Genomic DNA, 19,260 nt, shown 5'->3' on the forward strand with positions numbered 1-19,260 from the left:
TAGGTCCACGAGCCAATTCCTTCTGTTCTATAAAGTCCACAGCAGTGTTTTCACTTCTAAGTAAGCAAGAAGGACTCCTCATTTCAGAGAAGATGTGTTTAATGCGTGATGAAAGGTGTGAGGAACAACGATAGGATATGAGAGAACTTAGATTTACCAAAAGTTGGAGTTACCACTGTTATGGGGGAATCTGGGGTGCTCCTTGTAACATGTAAAATTCAATCAGAGTTGAATCCAAGCTCTTCTTAGACTCAGGTTTAGCCCCCCAAAAAACCTAAGTTTGGTTAAATAATGAGTACGATGCCCATTCAAACCATAGGGAGTGAGCAGATGCCTAAAAGGCAAATTGCAAGAATGCATTGGGTTCATTTAAAAACATCACCCTCTTTTGGGTAAGATGAGTAGTGATGGTTTCTATTTTCGGTATCTATTTTTCAACAGATGCTCTGAGGTTGTTCAGCAGAACCAAACTTTACAGGCAATGTGGTAAATCAGTAGTGAGGCTTTCAGTTAAGATTTCTATTGGACCTGAAAGTAATAGGCTGTCATGAAGAAGAGGACAAATAAAAAAAAATATCACTCTTCATTACAGAGTCTGGAGCATATGCCCTTGAATTGTACTGCACACTTATATTCATGGGGGAAGAAAAAAGCCCTGTGGTTAAAAAAAAAAAAAAAAAAGAGGCCTACAGAAGAATTTAACATATGAAAGATTTGTTTTCTAGTCATGCTTACAAAAGGAGTTTGAGACAGTCAAGGAATTTATAAAATGAGAAACTAAGGAGCAAATCTTGTGATACTGGTATGTAGACTGAATCTTTGATCAAAGATCACATTGCTTTGTACTTAAGGAGCTAAATAATGCAAGCAGACATACTTAGAGGTGAACTTGTACCTAGAAAACCCAACATACTGTGTATTTGTGTGTCTGTGTGTCTATGTGTGTGTGTGTGTATGTATTTATTTATTTACTTATCAGCACAAATACAACATATATATATATATATATATATATATATATATATATATATATATATATGTGTGTGTGTGTGTGTGTGTGTGTGTGTGTGTGTGTGTGTGTGTGTGTTTTGTTTGTGCTGATAAATATATATATGTTTTTTTATTTGTGCTGATAAATAAATAAATAAATAAATACATACATACATACATACATACATACACACACACACACATACATATACGTCTATGCATATGTATACATACATACATACATACATACATACATACATACATACATACATATGTAATTCACTCAAAATTGAAAATCATGTTTGATATTATTGGCCATCATCCACATTAAAGACTTATTTAAGTCAAAAAAACAACTTTGACCCTCAAAAAGAAAAGAAAAGAAAAAGAAAAAAATGTAAATATTTATACAAATAACACAGAACAGACATGTGATCAAGAATCCAAATGGCCTAATTGAAGAGTATTGAAAGTTTCACAAATAAGTTATTTTATTTAGAAAAAGAGGAACGTAAGAAAGTCAAACCTCTTTTAGGGAAACTCCTACACATGTTCCTTGCAGTGAGTTTAGTTCCTCTGTGGTTCAGGTCAGACATGGATCTAAGCTGATCTTCTATCAGTTTGCTTTCTGTGTTGCTGTCTTCTCATAAATGAATACAGAGTGGTCAGGGTTTCTACTTTCCCATCATGCATTGATTATTCACTTAAATAAACTGTCTGAAATGTGCAATCATGATGCACCATTGCATCGTGGCACGACAAAACCGTGCTCGACTAAAGCGCGCCCGATTAAACTGCGTCGCTGACGTCATCAGCAGGGCGACAACAGCGAGCGCGGAGAAAGAAGGGCGCTTTAAATAGCGCTTTGAAAGCAAGCCGATTCAAGTTAAGGTAAGGGTTAGGGTTAGGTTTAGGGTTAGGGTTAGGGTTAGGGTTAGGGTTAGGGTTAGGGTTAGGGTTAGGATTAGGTTTAGCGTTAGGTTAAGGGTTAGATTTAGGGTTAGGTTTAGGGGGGTTAGGTTTAGGTTTAGGGGTTAATTTTAGGTTTAGCTTTTACAGCGTGCTTTTTTCTCCGCGCTGTTGTCGCGCTGTGATGACGTCAGCTACGCGGTTTCGTCGAGCACCCTTTAGTCGAACGCGGTTTTGTGGTGGAACCCCATTGCATAAGGGAAATCGGGAAAACAACCTCCTACCACTAACTTTTTTTTAAAAAAAATAGCCTAATATAGATCCAGATGTTGCACATGGCTTTGATATTTAAAATATTCAGTGCACAGGTTTGGGTGGTAAAAACACTGCACTTCCCCCCCCCCCAGGAAATTAAAGGTCAAGTAGTCTGGGAAGTATCAAAAGTTCCTGCACGACAAGCAGACTTTATAGCTTGGGGGGGGGGGAATCACTTATGCCCCTCTTCTCTCCATTCTTCTGAATGAGCTGTGCTGCCAAGAATGTTGTTTATTGCTCGAGTAAAGCATCGTAAAGGGAATTGCTGCTGAGCAATCGCCTCATGGATCATCCTAATGGACAACGTTACAAATTATTCTGACGATCTTGTATCCATCCAGTCTTGTGTGTATGTGTGTATGTCGAGACACACAGGGTTTGTAGGAATGGTAACAGAAAAGTACAGGCTACTTCAGTCTACTGATGCTTAGCAGGGGATTAGAGCCAAGGTGGTGCAGTGGTTAAATGCAGCACTGCAGGCTACTGCTAGATCAGCAGGTCAGCGGTTCAAATCTCACCGGCTCAGGGTTGACTCAGCCTTCCATCCTTCCGAGGTGGGTAAAATGAGGACCCAGATTGTTGGGGGCAATATGCTGACTCTCTGTAAACCGCTTAGAGAGGCCTGAAAGGCCTATGAAGCGGTATATAAGTCTACTGCTATTGCTATTGCTATTGCTGATTCTATATGGGAAAAGTTCTTACAGAGGCCTATTACACGTTGAAAGAAGCCTGACATAAATGTTTTTGGATCAAGAAAAACCAACACAAGTTATGACCCACCAAGCACCCACCGCCATGGGTTTTATATGCCCATGGGATTTTTATCTTTATATTGGCACCTGCATCTTTATATCTGAAATGGTGAAGTACCTCGTTTTATCTTGGCAAGTTGATTTTAATCTCCATTTCTGCATGGTTGCCCATTCTGCTTTGCTACTTAAATAAAAAAAATAAAAGAGGCCTGGAAGGCCAGAGTGGCAGTGGTTATTAGTTGTTGGGTTTTTTTCCTTCTTTTTTGGAAACATGGATCAATATTCAGATGAGGAAACCTTAAAATTCCAAAATATCTTGGCTGGAATTCAAAATCTATTGGAAGGATATGGGAGAATTGAGAAGACATTGAAAAGACTAGTCTTCCTCATAGCAAAAGATGAAGGGGTTGGAGCTCCAAAATTAAAAGGGAGAATGGAGACATAGAAGATAAAGACAAGACAATAAATGAACTTATTAATGAAGCAAATGTGGGTGGAAGTGGAAAGAAGGGAATATGGAAAAGGGAATTTGATGAACTGGAGCCCTACCCCAGATTCCAAGATACAGAAAGAAAAAAGAATGGTAATGATGATGGATTTAAGAAGAGAATTGTTTTTCAGAAACATGATTGACAACCAAAGACAAGCTAATTTTAGTAACAGCTGGAGGGCAACGAGATTACCTGAGTGATCCTTCAAGCAACAAAGTGCGGAGAGAAGTTTATAAAAACCTTATAAAGGAGATAAAAAGAAGACTGACACCACAATTGGCAAGAGAGATAAGACTGTTTTGTTACTGGAAAGATACAGGTTGACAATGAAAGTTGATAATAAAAAATTAGTTGATTTTGGTGATCAATAAGTAGGAATTTAGTAATTCTTAGATTGTTTTAGATTATTATTAAATATTTATTCGTTAAAAATAATTAACTATAATAACAGTAATGAAATGATAATGGATACAGCCTAATGATATATACATGTACTGGCAAACTAATAAAAGAAATTTGGATATAAATTGCAAATTGTAATCTGGGAAAAAGACCTATAAATTTTATTAACAAATTTTTATTTAGATCTTGTAATAAAGGTGTAAGGTTTTTTTTGTGGGGGGGGTCTCATGAGAGGAGATGGGATATAAATAGTAAATGATTTTCAGCCAATTGCAATAACAACAAGGAAATGTCAATGGATATTGTTTAATAACATATACATGCTCTGGTATTGGTAAAAGCAACTTGGATACAAATTCTAAACACCGAGTTGGTGGGGTGGAAAGGAGGAAAAAGGTTTAGAAACTTTATTAATTGACTTTTACTTACAAGATGTCATAAAGGTGTAATGTTATTGGAGGATTTTTTGAAATAGCTAATGAATGCCATTATGTGGTTGTGTCTTTAAGTATGAATGATTTGAGGTAAAAGCATGTTCAAATAATTGTAGTCAAATGAGAATTGTGGTAAATTGATAGTAAGATATACAAAGATTTTTGATTTAAAGTGTATAATCTAATATGAACTATAAGTAATGACTGTGGAAGAAATACACGAAAGTTATATGTAACAAATCGACACGCTTTCTACAAGATGTAATGAAGGATGATTCTTTTTTTTGTGTTTTTGTTCAACTAAACTTAAAAAAAACTTTTTTTTAAAAAAAAGAAGTAGGATGCTACTTCCTCTCGTTAGAATGCAGTAATGCAGGCTACTTTGGATTACTACTGGCTGTTCGCAATTTGGCAGGTTGAATCTCACCAGGCTCAAGGTTGACTCAGCCTTCCATCCTTCCGAGGTCGGTAAAGTGAGGACCCGGATTGCTGTGGGCAATAGGCTGACTCTAAACCACTTAAAGAGGCTGTAAAAGTGGTATACAAGTCTAAATGCTATTACTATTTGTTTGGATATCCAATAAAGCCAAGTAAATACCCCTTGGAAAATCTGCATAGTTGTTGCATGAGCTTGATAAAAGACAGGCCACTTTAATGAATAGCAGAAAGGTGCTATGCTCACCCCAGATCCAAAGACATTTTCCAAATCATTTTCAAAGTATGCATAGCGATAAAAAAAATGGTGTGTGTGTGTGTGTGTCAAACTCCCTTCTAGTTGCATGTGAAAGCCTATTAGTTGAATAAAGACAGAAGTGTCAAACTCTCTATTTATTGAATTGTGCAATAAACACATATGTGTTTTTTCACTTTGTACCATTCCTTTTCTCCAAGGGTTGCACCCTGGTCTCCTTTCCCTTTTACTCTCCTAATGCATTGTGGTCTAAAACTCCCAGGTAATGGCTTCTATTCACAGCTGCAACCCCAATATAAGAAAGGAGGCCTCTGAATCCACATTCCCTCCCCGGCCCCTTCTCTCCACAAAAAGAGGAACTAAATGTAATGCTAAATTAGCTCAATCCCAATTAATTGAGCCTTTTTTTTTAGGGTGCACATCCCTAGCTGTTCTCCTTAGCCTAGCATTGCATAATCAAATGTATGGAAAAAGTGCAGGCCCTGGGAAAAATCTAACCTAATTTCCCATGAGACTCTTCTGGAGACAGCAGGAAGCTAGCTATCCAGATCCTTTCAAGTTCAGCGGCTTCCTATAAGCTGTGTAAGCTAGACAGGAAACGATATAATTGAAACCCAAAGCTCGTCAAGTGTTAAGTCCCAATGGGTGAAGCTTTGCCTGCTAAAAGAAATGACATGATCCCATTGTTGCCTGCTTGTTTTGCATCACCCCGATCTCATTAATTATGGTCCAAGTAGTGCCCTCCCAGTGTACTGCACATGTCTGGAAAATTCATACCATGCATACCATTCACTGAGAGAATGCATGAAGAGATCAGAGACCATAATGCAGGCTAGCTATCTTTGCTAATGTTGTTGCAACCATGGTCATTGGTCTCCTTCCCCTTTTCATTCTTTAAATTTCTTTTATTCAAGAAAACACAGATATGCCGTCTCTTGGCTACAAAGTTTTCATGTCAGTGTACAGAAACTCAGATAATGTGTGCATCATTTACAAAAACATAGATTTTGTTTCCATCTCTGCAATTAACATCCTTCTAACGTTAGATATCTAATAAACAGAACCAGCCATTAGCAATCCAAATGCTAAAGATTTTAGATCAGGCTGGAGAGCAGCTCCTTCTCGAATGCTGGAGTTGCATTTCTGAAATTGGGCTGTTTTATCATTAACCAATTGTAGGACTGCAACAGTGTAAAGGGTGTATCTGTGGTGTTTGCTATGAGTCACATTGTGCAAATAAGATTGTTCTGGCCTGCATCTTAGCAACCAGCAAGAGGTTGTCTAAACAAGGAGGTTCTCTGGGAACACCCACTAGGCAACATCCTGAGCAAACATGTTAGATCCTGAGGAAATAAATGGATGGCAAAGGCTTGCCTGCCTTGCCATCTCTTACTCCTTCAAACTCTAATTGATAGAGGAATCCTGTAAATTAGGGATAAGAAACATGAGGCCGAGACGAAAAAAGTGCTGTTGACACAGGGGTGGGTTCCTGCCAGTTCTAACCTCTTCTATAGAAGAGGTTCCACAAATCTACAGTGCCGTTTAGAACCGGTTCCAGCTTCCTCCCCCCGCCCATCCACACATCATCAAGATGAAGAGCGAGAGGAGGAATTCTGGGAGTTGAAGTCCACAAGTCTTAAAGCTGTCAAGTTTGAACACCCCTGGGGTTTTTTTTTTTCTAAAGGGTTAGGGGTGCAAGGGTCTTGTAACTTGACAGCTTTAAGACTTGCATGCTTCAAATGCAAGTTTTTGAGCCAAACATTTTGGTTGCTAAGTAAGTGCGTTGTTAAGTGAGTTTCACCACATTTTACAAGTTGGCCACACCCACCCAGTCACATGGATGGCAAGCCACTCCCACCCAGTCACATGGCCAGCAAGCCACTCCCACCCGGTCACATGACCAGCAAGCCACTCCCTAAAAGCAGGCCACACCTGTAGAAGAGATTCTAAAAAAAATTGAAACCCACCACTGTGTTGACACCATGTTCATCAGGTTCTCACCCCCACTTGGTATTGCTTTTTTAAAAATTTCTTTGTATAATAAAATAATTATTCTATGGCAACATGCCAACTTTCAGTATCAGCTTTATTCCCAGTAGAGGCTGAGTCTTTGAAAATGCAATTTTAAAAAAGCCTTTACTATATATTTAAGAACAGAAAGAAAGGGAAAGTGTGTGTGTGTGTGTGTGGTTTGTGTGTGTGTATGTGTGTATAATATATGTAAGCATTTCATGCATGTGTATAAGTATATTTGCACAATGGTTTCCTCAAGTTACAACCAGAACTGGGACTGGACTCTCGGTTGCTAAGCAATGCAGTTGTTAAGCAAGTCATCATGTGACCAAATCCAATTTTACAACTTTTAATGCCATCTTTAAGCAAATCACCCTGATCGTTAAGCAAATCAGTGAGTGAACCATATGGTTATTATGATTCCAGGTTCACCTATTGACTAAATTTGCACCTGTTAGAAGAAATGTCCATCTGGGTTCAGTTCCAAGTGGGGAAAAAGGCACTGGATTCATGGAAGTTGCTTGGAAAGAAGGTTTATTGATGATGGACAGGACCACATGGTTTGAGGTCCTGGGGGAAAATGACCTCTCTGGGCTTTTGAATTTGAGCTTGTGTCTGATTGGTTGTCAGACTCCCATGGGCCATGCAGGGGCAGCTCTGTAGGCTGTCCTGAGTCCCAGGCTTGGTTAAGCCTTATTGGATGGTGTAATCTTCCCAGATGAGATGGGTAGAGGGCTTTGGGCAATTCCTACTATGGCTCTGCCTAAAGGAGATAGATCTTTGTTATGTAGAGTAGACTGATTCACGCCTTAATGGCCAATTGACAAAGGGTGTGTGTGTGCCTCCCTTTTAGGGGAAATATTCTGCCCTTTTAATATTTCCTAAAATATCTCATTTTTCTAGGATAGGGGTGGGTGCTAGCTTCCTATACACCAAACCCTACAGCTCTGGGTCTCTAAACTTTAATCTGTGATCTTACTTTGGCAGCTCCACTGATGGGAAGCAGAAACATTTAACTGGAGTTGATGTAAAATAATAGCCAGCTGCACAGAAAAATTCTAGATCACTCCATTAAGACAGTTTTCGGCTCATATCATTTTGCTGAGGTCTTAGAAATGATGAGGATGTTGTGTCCAAGGTCTGACATATTTCTATAAAATATCCTTTCCCTGCCCAGATGCCTTCTGCCTTCATTGAGCTATGGCTCCCAAGTTATACAGCTACTTCATTAATAGCTACTTTGAGTTTCTGGACCCAGAGTAAAGCTGTCAGTTGTACCAAACCATTCTTTATCACTACACCAGATTGAGGGCAGAAAATGTGAGATCAGGATTAAGTTCTCTATAAAGTTCTCCATTTTTAGCTTTTTCTTCACTGATTTGTGTCTTGTCTTTTTGTTGTTGTAACGGTGTGCCTTTGAAAAGTTCTGAATGTTCCACCCTATGAGCTTGTAAATCTGCATACTAGTGGAACAGCCATAATTACTTTTGATTTTTATGCAGATGCAACAGCAGAAATAATGGAGATGAAACAAAGGCTGTTATTTCTCAGACACTTAAGTTAGTGTCAACATCCCATCACTTATCCCCAAACACTGAGGTATTCAAATGTGTTCTCCTTTATTTAGTTATTCCTCGTACATTTGGGGGGAGGGGAAAAGGAATGTTGATCATATAAGGTACAGATGCCACCAAAATGAAAGATAGCTAGATGCTTGAGCTTTTGAGATGGAAACTGTTTTTCTTACCTAAAACAAAACTTAGCAAAGTCACATGACAACTTTCTGCTTCAGGTATAGCATCATTTGGGGTAGAAACGGAAACCCATAAGTTCTGTAATACTAAGATTCTATGGAATAGCATTTACCTGTTTTCAGATATTCTTCAATATCTTTGCCATTAAATGTTATAACATGGGGCATTACTTTCAATCAATATGCAGGGTTGACGGGCAGAGGTAATTGAGTACATAAGATTCCAAAAACATTTTCTTGTTTTGGCAGCCCAGGAATCAGGAGGAAGAAGGGTTTTTTTAATCACCGAGAACTTGTGACGACAACAGCAATGGTTTTGGGCAACATACCGTACATCCATTTTTAACCATATCTTATGATTCTTGATGAATGTATTCCAATTTATTTTTTTTATGTACACTGAGAGCTTTTGCACCAAAAACAAATTCCTTGTGTGTCCAATCACACCTGGTCAATAAAGAATTCTATTCTATTCTATTCTATTCTACTCTATTCTATTCCACTCCACTCTATTCTATTCTGTTCTTTAACATCTACTATATTCACCCTTTGCCACAATTTCTGATCTTCCAAATAGCCATATGATTACATAACTGTTATTTTGTAGACGAATATTTATTTTTATTTAGTTGTTTATTTATATATTTATTTGTTTGTTTTCCAAACATTTCACTGTTGCGGTGACTCTGGGCGGCTTATAAAATGGTAAAAAAGACAACAGATGACACACAAAAAATAAAACTAACAAAGATTAAATAAAGATTAAGAACCAAGAAGTCAGGCAACATGAGGATAGGGATTTTCTCTCTACACTATCAGCCACCCCAGAATACAGGGGTCCTATTGGGGGCCCAGGCCAGCCAGCAAAGTCAGGTTTTAACACTCTTCTGGAAAGCCAGGAATATGGGAGCTGACCTCACGTCAGGTGGGAGAATATTCCAATGGATGTAGAGTCAGAGCAGAAAAGGGTCTTCTCCTAGACCCCACCAGCTGAAGTTCTTTGGCAGACAGGATCTAAAATAGGCCTATTCTGCTGGAGTGACTGAGATTGGTCATTCTCATTGGGGCGAGATGGTTTGTCAGATAGAGTCAAGGTAGAGCATTCCCATTTACAAACCAAAGATAAACTTGGACATCCCGCTTTCAGAAATGGGGAAGTTGAGCGTTTATTAATATTTTATGACTTCAAATTATCCCAAGAAAGCTGTTGGATCTGACAGCTTACTAAAGATGGATAGTGTTGATTGATATCAGAAATGAAGCTGGGATCAAGTGTCCCACTTAAACTCCTGTTCCGATTCCGAGTTGGAATTGCTTACCATGGCCTGAACTTAGCTATGAATATTTGATACAACAGCCTTGTAATATATGTGCTCAGACTAATAGAAATTGCACACGGATACTTTCTCATGATGCCTAAATCCCAAGTCCCAGAATCTGCAGCAGGAACATTTTGCCATCTGCCTTGAATTGTATAAGGCTGTGTCTTTATTCTGCTTGCACATTATTTATCAAAGGAAAGGGAAACATGAAGGGAAAGGAAACATGAAGTTCTGGTAAAGGGCAGCATCTGATCAGGACAGCCTAAGTACCCTCAGAACTTCAAAGCAGCAAGAGACAACAGCGGCTTCTACTGAGTAAAGGGTGGAGAGTCCAATCCTCCCAGGGCCTGTGATTTGACCCTTAATTTAACAGCCTCTTTTATCCGGATAGTATACTGAAACTTTACAAGCATACTTTAACATCAATTGCAGCTCTTTAAGGGAAGAATCCTAAACTCTGTAATGGGCCAATAGCCCAGGCTTAGCATGGATAATCTTCCTAATGTGTGAACTGACAACCACTCCGTGACAAAAACTATTGATCTATTAGATCAGAAGAGAAAGTTACATTTTTCCAAATGTTAAATGTTGTACGGAAATTTTGTACACACTTGCATCTGTGATCTCAAAACTCTTTTCTGTTTATCTGCAGGATCGGCTCAACCATATAGACAATCTGAGAACCACTCTGGCCAGCACAATCAAGGCAAAGATTGATGGATGAATCAAGGAGTTATTGTATAATCAAAGAGAAGCACACAGATCTGGGAGTTGAAGTCCGGACATCTTCAAGTTGCCAAGGTTGAGAAACACTGATCTAGTTCAATACAAAGCAACAGCTTTTCTCTAGCCTTCCTGAACTGCAGAAATGCACTTATAGTTTAAATATATTAAACTCTGTCCTGCTACCACTTAGAAGGGGCGTTGGTCTTGTCTATGAATGCCCTTTCTTATGACAATCAATGGGAGAGTCCAGGATGGGTTATCCTTGACTGAACTGAAAGTCTGAGGCCACGCCTCCTTGGTAACAGTCCTCAGTCTTTCAATTCAGTCTCAGCTGGCAGAGCTCCCAGCTCAGGTTTTGAAAGATTTCCTTCGAAGATCACCTGGATTGTTTTGGCTTGTGATAAAAATAGCGCTGCAGGTGCTTCTGCGGGGCTCCGATAGCCCAATTTCTAAGTTTTTTTTCACGTCTGTTGAGCTCCAGACTTCGCCTCCTTAATTTTGCCGGAGGTAGGGGCTCATTTCAGCTGTGGATGAAGAACCCTCATGGTCTAATTTCAGCTGTTTGGCGCTGGGTCCTTTGGACCCGGACGGGGTGCTGTTTTCAGCATTTTTACGAGCGCGTTATAGGTGTAGCCGTTAAAGCGTCCATTTTGACAGCTCTAGCCGTGGTTCAGTGGTGGGTTTCAAAAATTGTTGGAACCTACTCTGTGGGTGTGGCCTCCTTTGTGGGAGTGGCTTGCCACCCATGTGACCGGATATGAAATTATGAATTAGTTCTTAGGTCGGTCCAAGTAGCTATTCAGAAGTTAGTGGTTAGAAGCAATCATAAAGCAAGATATGGAATTAAAACCAGAAATATTTTGTTGGCTATTTGAAAGGGAGTATAATATATATATATATATATATATATATATATATATATATATATATATATATATATATATATATATATATATATATATATATATATATATATATATATATATATATATATATATATATATAGCAGCTGCGGGAATTGTGTTTACATTACAATGTGCAGGAATAAATAAATTGACAATTAAAATCAAGAAGGCTTTGAATACTTTTTCACGTGGGATTGGTTTTAGCAATTGCCAACTAACGGAAACAGAAATTAGAAATCCAAAAGTATGAAAGAAAACACCAATTATGTAAGGAAAGGACCCTAAAATGTATAAGGAAATATTACTAGATCATTATTAATGCATAGATAATTGCGGGACATTACACACCCACCAGTGGTGGGTTTCAAAAGTTTTTGGAACCTCTTCTGTAGGTGTGGCCTGCTTTCCGGGTCCACTGGTGGAACCTCTTCTAACCAGTTCGGTAGATTTGACGAACCGGTTCTACTGAATAGGTGCGAACTGGTAGGAACCCACCTCTGCCGTGGTTGCAAAGTGGGCAGATTCGGCAAGAAATTGGAGGTCACAGTTAAATTGCACAGTTCGCAGGTTTACAGTTCTTGTAAAGCCTGACTGGGCGCTCCATTAACTTTCACAGCCCCAACGGTTTTTCCTGCCTCTTTTTTTTTTCCTGTGCCCAGACAGTTGCTTCAGTGTTCCGACAACAGTTGGTGACCATTTTGTTTTTCTCCAGCGGCCATTTTGTTTGCATCGGCTGAACAGAACTATTTGAAATTGTATTGGCACCATTTCTGCTATTCAATAGCAATAGCAATAGCAATAGCAGTTAGACTTATATACCGCTTCATAGGGCTTTCAGCCCTCTCTAAGCGGTTTACAGAGTCAGCATATTGCCCCCAACAACAATCTGGGTCCTCATTTTACCCACCTCAGAAGGATGGAAGGCTGAGTCAACCCTGAGCCGGTGAGATTTGAACAGCCGAACTGCAGAACTGCAGTCAGCTGAAATAGCCTGCAGGGCTGCATTTAACCACTGAGCCACCTCGGCTCTTCAACTTTTTATCGAACTCTGAATGCAACACAAGGAAAGGGTTATTTAGGCCTGCCCCACGTTTTGTGCTGGCCGTTGGCTTACAGTCTATGCCAAACTGAGAGACATTAAACCATGTCATCTAGATATTTTCATTGAGGCAACCCTAATGCCGCTTTACAAGTTTTGAATAATGGGATTGCTCTTTCAAGTCACTTTTAAGATGATAACATATTGATGTCTGTCGATCCACTTCATCTTTACTGCTCAGAAACCAGGCATGTAGAAATGTTGAAATATGGTTTGCTCATTTGCAACCAGATCGCCGATTAAGATAATCTTGAATTCAGTTTCCATCTTAAGCATCAGCTGCGCTTCCAGTTTGGTGTCATCTTTTGATAAATTTTCTGTATTTCTTCCTCCCTGTCATTGAGGATGATAGTGTCTACATTGTTATTTTTTTCTAACTTGACAAAGAACCTTTTTTAAAAACTAAAGATGCTCCCAGATGTCAATCAAATGCTATTGGGTTGGTGTTTCATCTTTTCCTTTAGAACATATTTTCTCTGAAGAGAAAAAAAAGGAAATGTCAGGCAAGAAAAGAGGAGGATATCATCTTTTTTTTAAAAAAAAAAATGCAATTGTGCAAAAGCAAAACAAACAAACTCTCCAATCCTATTGTCAGCCTGTTTTCTTTCAGGATAGTTTGGAATTTCCAACCTACTAGAGTTTCACTTATTTTCCATAAAAGGAGAGAAAGTATTTCATCTCACCACTGCTTTGATAAACTTGATCATCAGAGAAGTTTCACTTTTAGTATATTTTCAATTATGCTACTATTGACTTCCTTCCCAAAAGGCACATTAGAGGTAGGATCTATTTGCAAACAAAATTTCCAATCTACTTTTCAGGCTTGGCACTGAGCTTTGCAACTTGTAAAATATCTTTCTCTAACCTGGTGACTGCATATGTCATGGGATATTAGTCCCTACATTTCCAAGATAAGACTATGCTCACTATGAATTCTGGAAACTCTTCAACGCTTTGGAAGAGTATCAAGTTGTCAAAAGGTGGTGAAAACCAGTGATTAAAAAGCAGGGACTTTAAAATGAACAAAATATTTATAATATATACTCTTAGATTAAAAAGGCTTCAAGGTTAAGATGGGTTTGTTTTCAAGGTGGTCCTTTTTTTTTTTAAATAACCCGTCTTATAGAAAATTACAACCTCTTATAGAAAAATAAACCACTGGCTAAGGTTTGTTATGTTAATAATGTCCAGAATCACACAGAGAGAATAAAAACAGGAAATGTTGCAACTTTCTAAAAGAAACACGTAATTAATTGTAGTGTGTCCTGATATCAAGACATGAATCCATAAAAGGTTTATTTGCTGACAGTCTCCACGCATATCCAGGAAGTGACCCAAGGAAAGCCATAGATACAAAGGTTCCAAGAAAGGCGGGCTACTTGCACATAGAAAATCCTTGCAGGGCATTTGACAGGTGCTTAAACAAAGCCCCCAAATCCTGTTTATACAGACCAGGTTACCCAAACAGGAAGGGATGACACTACAAATCTAAACCCGTCTCCCAAAAATTCTGGCACAGAATATCTAAGGCTGGCCAAGTCTTCCTAGGCTGGAAATTCCAAGCTGTTTTTATGCTCAGTTTCTCCATCCTTTGATACTTACAGAGAGAAGGAGATGTGTAAAGTTTAAAAGCAATTTATGGCTCTGGGCAGTTCGGAACTCCACAATTTATGCTGTGGGTTTGAGGAAAGGAAGCAAGAGAAGAGGTTTGCCTGAAATAAGACTACTGGATTGATATCACTCCCGATGAAACGTTTGATATTGGGATGCAGGAGGGGACCTTGATAGACAGGTCAAGATACATGCTTTGTTGCTATATACAAAACTGCACGAGTAGACTTCTGTTTACACAAGATAATTTTGTTTTCTTCCTGTCACAGAACACATGTGAAGGTTGCAGAGGAGAAGGAGAATCCAACTCCACTCTCACAGTGTCCTTTTGAATTATGTTATGGGTCCCACTGCCCACTGAAGGGTATTTGTCACTTCCTATTTCCCTGGCATGGCATTTTGATCCAGTGGTGAGATTCAAATTTTTTACTACTGGTTATGTGGGCATGGCTTAGTGGATGTGGTTTGGTGGGTGTGGCAGGGGAAGGATACTGTAAAATCCCCATTCCCTCTCAATCATCTGGGACTCAGGAAGCAGAGAATGGTTTTATTTGTATTTGTAGAGAATAGATGGGGGCGGAGCCAGTTAGAGATGGTATTTACCGGTTCTCCAAACTACTCAAAAATTTCGCTACCAGTTCTCCAGAACTGGTCAGAACCTGCTGAATACCAATTCTTTGGTAAATCACAGCCATTCATTTGCACATATTAAGAATCCCAAATAAACTCTGCACAGTTATCCTTTTTTTTTCTTAAAAAAAATAGATCCCTGGTTTTTTCCCCCTCTGTATATTCTTGTTTCCTATATTATAGTAAAGGAAGAAAGGAAGAAAGCAACCCTCCTACCTTCTCTCAAAATGGCAACAAAATAATCCAAAAAGGAGGAGAAGAAGAAGCAGAAGCAGAAGGAGAATCTTCTCCTGAATCTTGGTTGCTTAACAATAGATGAATCTGCAGATGAATTTTCCACCATGCAAAACCTGTTTTGCTCATAATGTCTTCCTGTCTCCTTCTTTGTGCTAGAGGTCAGACCCTTGAAACCAATCTCATCCTCTGTCACTGAAACTTCACCTGATCATCAAGAGTTTCCCATCAAAACCGAAAAGAGAGATCTCTGTAACAAAAGCTCTTTGTCAAGATGAGTTTGCACATAGCCAACAAGAAGAGCAGTCAGTATTGGAGTTTGAGCTGGTGACCACAACATCCAGATCTGTTCAACATGACAGAGTTTTAACCCTTCTCCTATTTGACTGCATGCTATTGCTAACGACAGAAAAAAGTGCGCCAAGAAAATAAAAGTTCTGTCATAATGAAGGCAACATTTCCAAATGAACATTGTGTTCCCACTTCAGCCTAAGATTGAAATGCCTCTTGGGTGTTTTTAATCTAAAAGGAAGACAAGAAGTCCTGAAAGTCAAGTTTCAGATACAAGGAAGGAAGGAAGAAAAGATTAATGTGTAAATTGAGAGAAAAAAGGGAACACATAAGTCAGTCTAAGCTGGGATTGGCAACAAAACAAGTAATTGGAAAGTTGACAATAAGATGACCTGTGACCTGTTCACCAGTTATTAAAGGCACAGATCACCCATTAGCACTTTGCCCAAGATGTCCAACAGCAGCTGCTGTTTTAACTATTTGCCCCTCCTTTCTCCTATGCTTTTCCAGACACATTGGAATCCCAAGTAAACCTTTACAGATATGCACCCTAAATTCACAGTTTTCAAAAAGGCCTTTCCATTCCCATAAGAATTTCATATCTAATTCAGCACTAAGCATTTGTGTGCTCTGCAGGTATTAAACCAACCCTAAGAGCAAACTGGAAGTTCGTTCCTGAACTTCTGGTTTGCCCATAGGGCTGGTTTTTTTGCGGGTTTTTTGAGGCTTCAGGGAAGCTCCAGAAGTCTCCCGAGGGCCTCCGGGGGGGGAGGGAGGGTCTTTTCGCCCTCTCCAGGCTCCTATAAAGCCTCTAGAGCCTGGGGAGGGCAAAAAAGTCTTTTTAAAAGGCTGAACTCAGCTGGCCAGCATGCGCATGCGTATTGGCCAGCTGACAGGGCAACGCCTCGCATGCCATGACAAATGGCTCTGCGTCCCACCTGTGGCACGCATGCCATAGGTTCGCCACCCGGCCCTATACCATTTCAGACAAATGGCTGTCCAATCTCTTCTTTAAAACCTCTAGAGCTGGAGCACCAGGGATGGTATTCACTTACCTTCCCTACTGGTTCGCAAATATGAGTGTGCGTGCGGCCACACATGTGCTCATAGAGAAGAGGGGGTCAACCTATTCTCCAAAGCACCTGAGGCAAGACAAGAAGTGGTCTTTCTTGAGGGCCAGTTTGGTTTCTCCAATAGTCAGTAGACCTTCTGATATAATAGCTTCAGTGCATTCTCTTGCACGGTCAGATAGATGTTCAGACTGGATCTGGTCTCACCTACTGACTCCTTCCCAAGGACCTGGGAAATGCAGATGTTGATGTTTGATGGTGTTAGAAGTATCATTGCAGGATGTAAGTTGTTCCAAGTAAAGCTTGGAATTTTGCAATTGACTGATGGTGATTTTAGCAATGCTAATGTGTTCAAATGGTGCTCCAGCCATCCACTTCAGGATGAAGGCATCTTCCACATGTTTCCAACCAATAAGATCCTGAGCTTTCTTTTGCCAGTTGGGCGCACAATACCTGCTGATGTTGTCAATCCATCTTGTTTTAACTCTTTTATCAATTGGTATCTATTCTATGACTGCCTTAATCCACCTGCCATCAGTTCTTCTTGCTATGTGACCAAACCATTTCCACTGAATTTTTTTTACTCTCTTAATGATATTATATACTTTCATTTGTTCTCTAATCCATGTGAAGATCTTTCAATCTTGTCATGTGATGCTGAGCATGGCTCTTTGTGCAATTCATAGCATTTGTATTGATTGTGAGGTTAGTGTCCATGTTTCACTGACCTATGTTAGAATAGGTAGCACATACTGATCGAAGACGTTTCTCTTCAGGCATAGGGGAAAATTGTTCTTGAAAATTATATTTAACTTAATGAGTATCTGCCAATCATATTTTAACATGCCATTCAATTTCCTGTATTGTATCACCTTCTGCTGAGATCCGTTAGCCAAGGTACATATAGTGGTCTATAGTTCTTCTGCATATATAAATATTTTTCTTTCTTTGGTGAATGCATTAAACATGAGCTGGATCCTTTTCAGGTTTATTTTTAAGTCAAATGGTTCCCCTGCTTTGTGGAGTTCTTGTAATGTATCTGTGTAACTCTTCTGAGTCTTGGGAGAAGAAAACAATGTCACCTGCAAATTTAAAAGGATTTAAATGTGCTGTTGATTTTTATTCCATCTTTTGCCCAGTCTAGTTTGTGAAATATTTTTTCAAGGCAGGTTGAGAAAGGAATAGGTGATACGGTATCACCTTGTCACCCACCTCATTCTATGTTGATTAATACTTGATTATTAAGGCAAATCTCAATATTCCTTTTGCTATTATTTTGGTGAAAACCTTGTAGATGACTGAAAGAAGGCTTATTGGGTGATAGTTCTTTAAATCATCTTGGGCGCCTTTCTTGAGCATAAGAATCACTTCAGCATTTTTCCACGCATCAGATAGTTTTTCTTCTGTGGGGCATCTTGAGTAGAGTTTTGCAAGTATTTTCATAAATACCAGCTATCAGCATTTCAACTATAATAAAGTAATTTCCTGAAGCTTTGGCATTTTTCATTGATTTCATGGCATTTGATACTTCCTCTGTGATGCCTGGAAGTTCCTCTTTTGTGGGTATTGTTACTTTTGAGTGATCTTGATTTTTGTATAGCTCTGAATAGAATTTTCCAATTATTTCTAACACTTCCTTTCTTGTACAACACACAGAGCTTCACATATTCACGTTTTAATGCAAAAACCTTCTTTCTTGTATTTATAAGCTTGCATTTTGCTCTATTAATCTCTTTGTTTTCTTCAATTGCCCTTTTCACCAACTTAATGTTAAATGGATGCGTTTCTTCTTAGATAGGGTTACTGGACAGAGCAAACCCATTCTGGCTGCTGTCTCCACTTCAACAGAGAATGAGCGTATCAGGTAAGAACCAACGTCCATTTTCTGATGGTCTTGCAAATTTCAGTATACTCCAGTATATTAGTTAAACTTCTTCATTGTCCATCGTTTTTTTCATTAAATCAATAGTTTCATTAGAGATTCGAGGACATGTTTGATTTGCTCATTTTGGTTCATAATGTTCATCTTTTCCAAATCTTACAAATGGTTGGATAAATTAATCTCAAAATCAGTGCTCTTCTCTAACAGCTTGTCACTCTTTATTTTCATTTTTAAAAACATCTTTATCATTTTCATATACTCTTTTCAACAATCTGGCTTTTCTTTAGCTCACAAAATTCTATGTTCCCTTGCAACATTAGAGCGATTGAGGACAGAACAATTGCAAACTATGGTTTTATCATTTGACATGATTGTAGTGAATTTCACTTGTGTACCCAGATGGACTCTTCCATGTCCATTTTCTGCTATCCTTTTTCTTGTAAAATGAGTTCATGATACAACGTTCCTGTCCTTCAGCAAAATCTGGCACTGATTGCCTTGATGCTATTTCCTCCACTCAGTTTGGACTTTAGGATCTTCTTCACTCTCTTCATGTATTCAGTTCCAACCTTTTTCTTGACTTCAGTGTGTTTGAGGTTGTCAACTTCAAGGATGCTCAGGTATTTGTTGTGATCATCTTCATCCAGACTCTTGATGTTATTTCCATAGGGTATGTTGATTCCTCCAGTCTTCGCTATAAAATGGTCAGTGAAATGACAAATAGTATTGGTGACACAATC

At 39.0% G+C, this 19,260-nt stretch overlaps 1 long non-coding RNA gene across 1 annotated transcript; it reads left to right on the forward strand.

Moving 5' to 3' along the window:
• Nucleotides 1-14,688: 14,688 nt before the first annotated feature.
• On the forward strand, nucleotides 14,689-15,723 carry LOC148045660 (uncharacterized). Its single transcript, XR_015696616.1, has 2 exons — nucleotides 14,689-14,823; nucleotides 15,437-15,723. It is a non-coding gene; the product is annotated as an uncharacterized LOC148045660 (long non-coding RNA).
• The last annotated feature ends 3,537 nt before the right edge of the window (nucleotides 15,724-19,260 follow it).

Source organism: Thamnophis sirtalis, unplaced genomic scaffold (assembly GCF_051295495.1).
Source record: "Thamnophis sirtalis isolate CommonGarterSnake01/CBP01778 unplaced genomic scaffold, rThaSir2_p1.2 scaffold_5, whole genome shotgun sequence".
Classification (NCBI taxonomy): domain Eukaryota; kingdom Metazoa; phylum Chordata; class Lepidosauria; order Squamata; family Natricidae; genus Thamnophis; species Thamnophis sirtalis.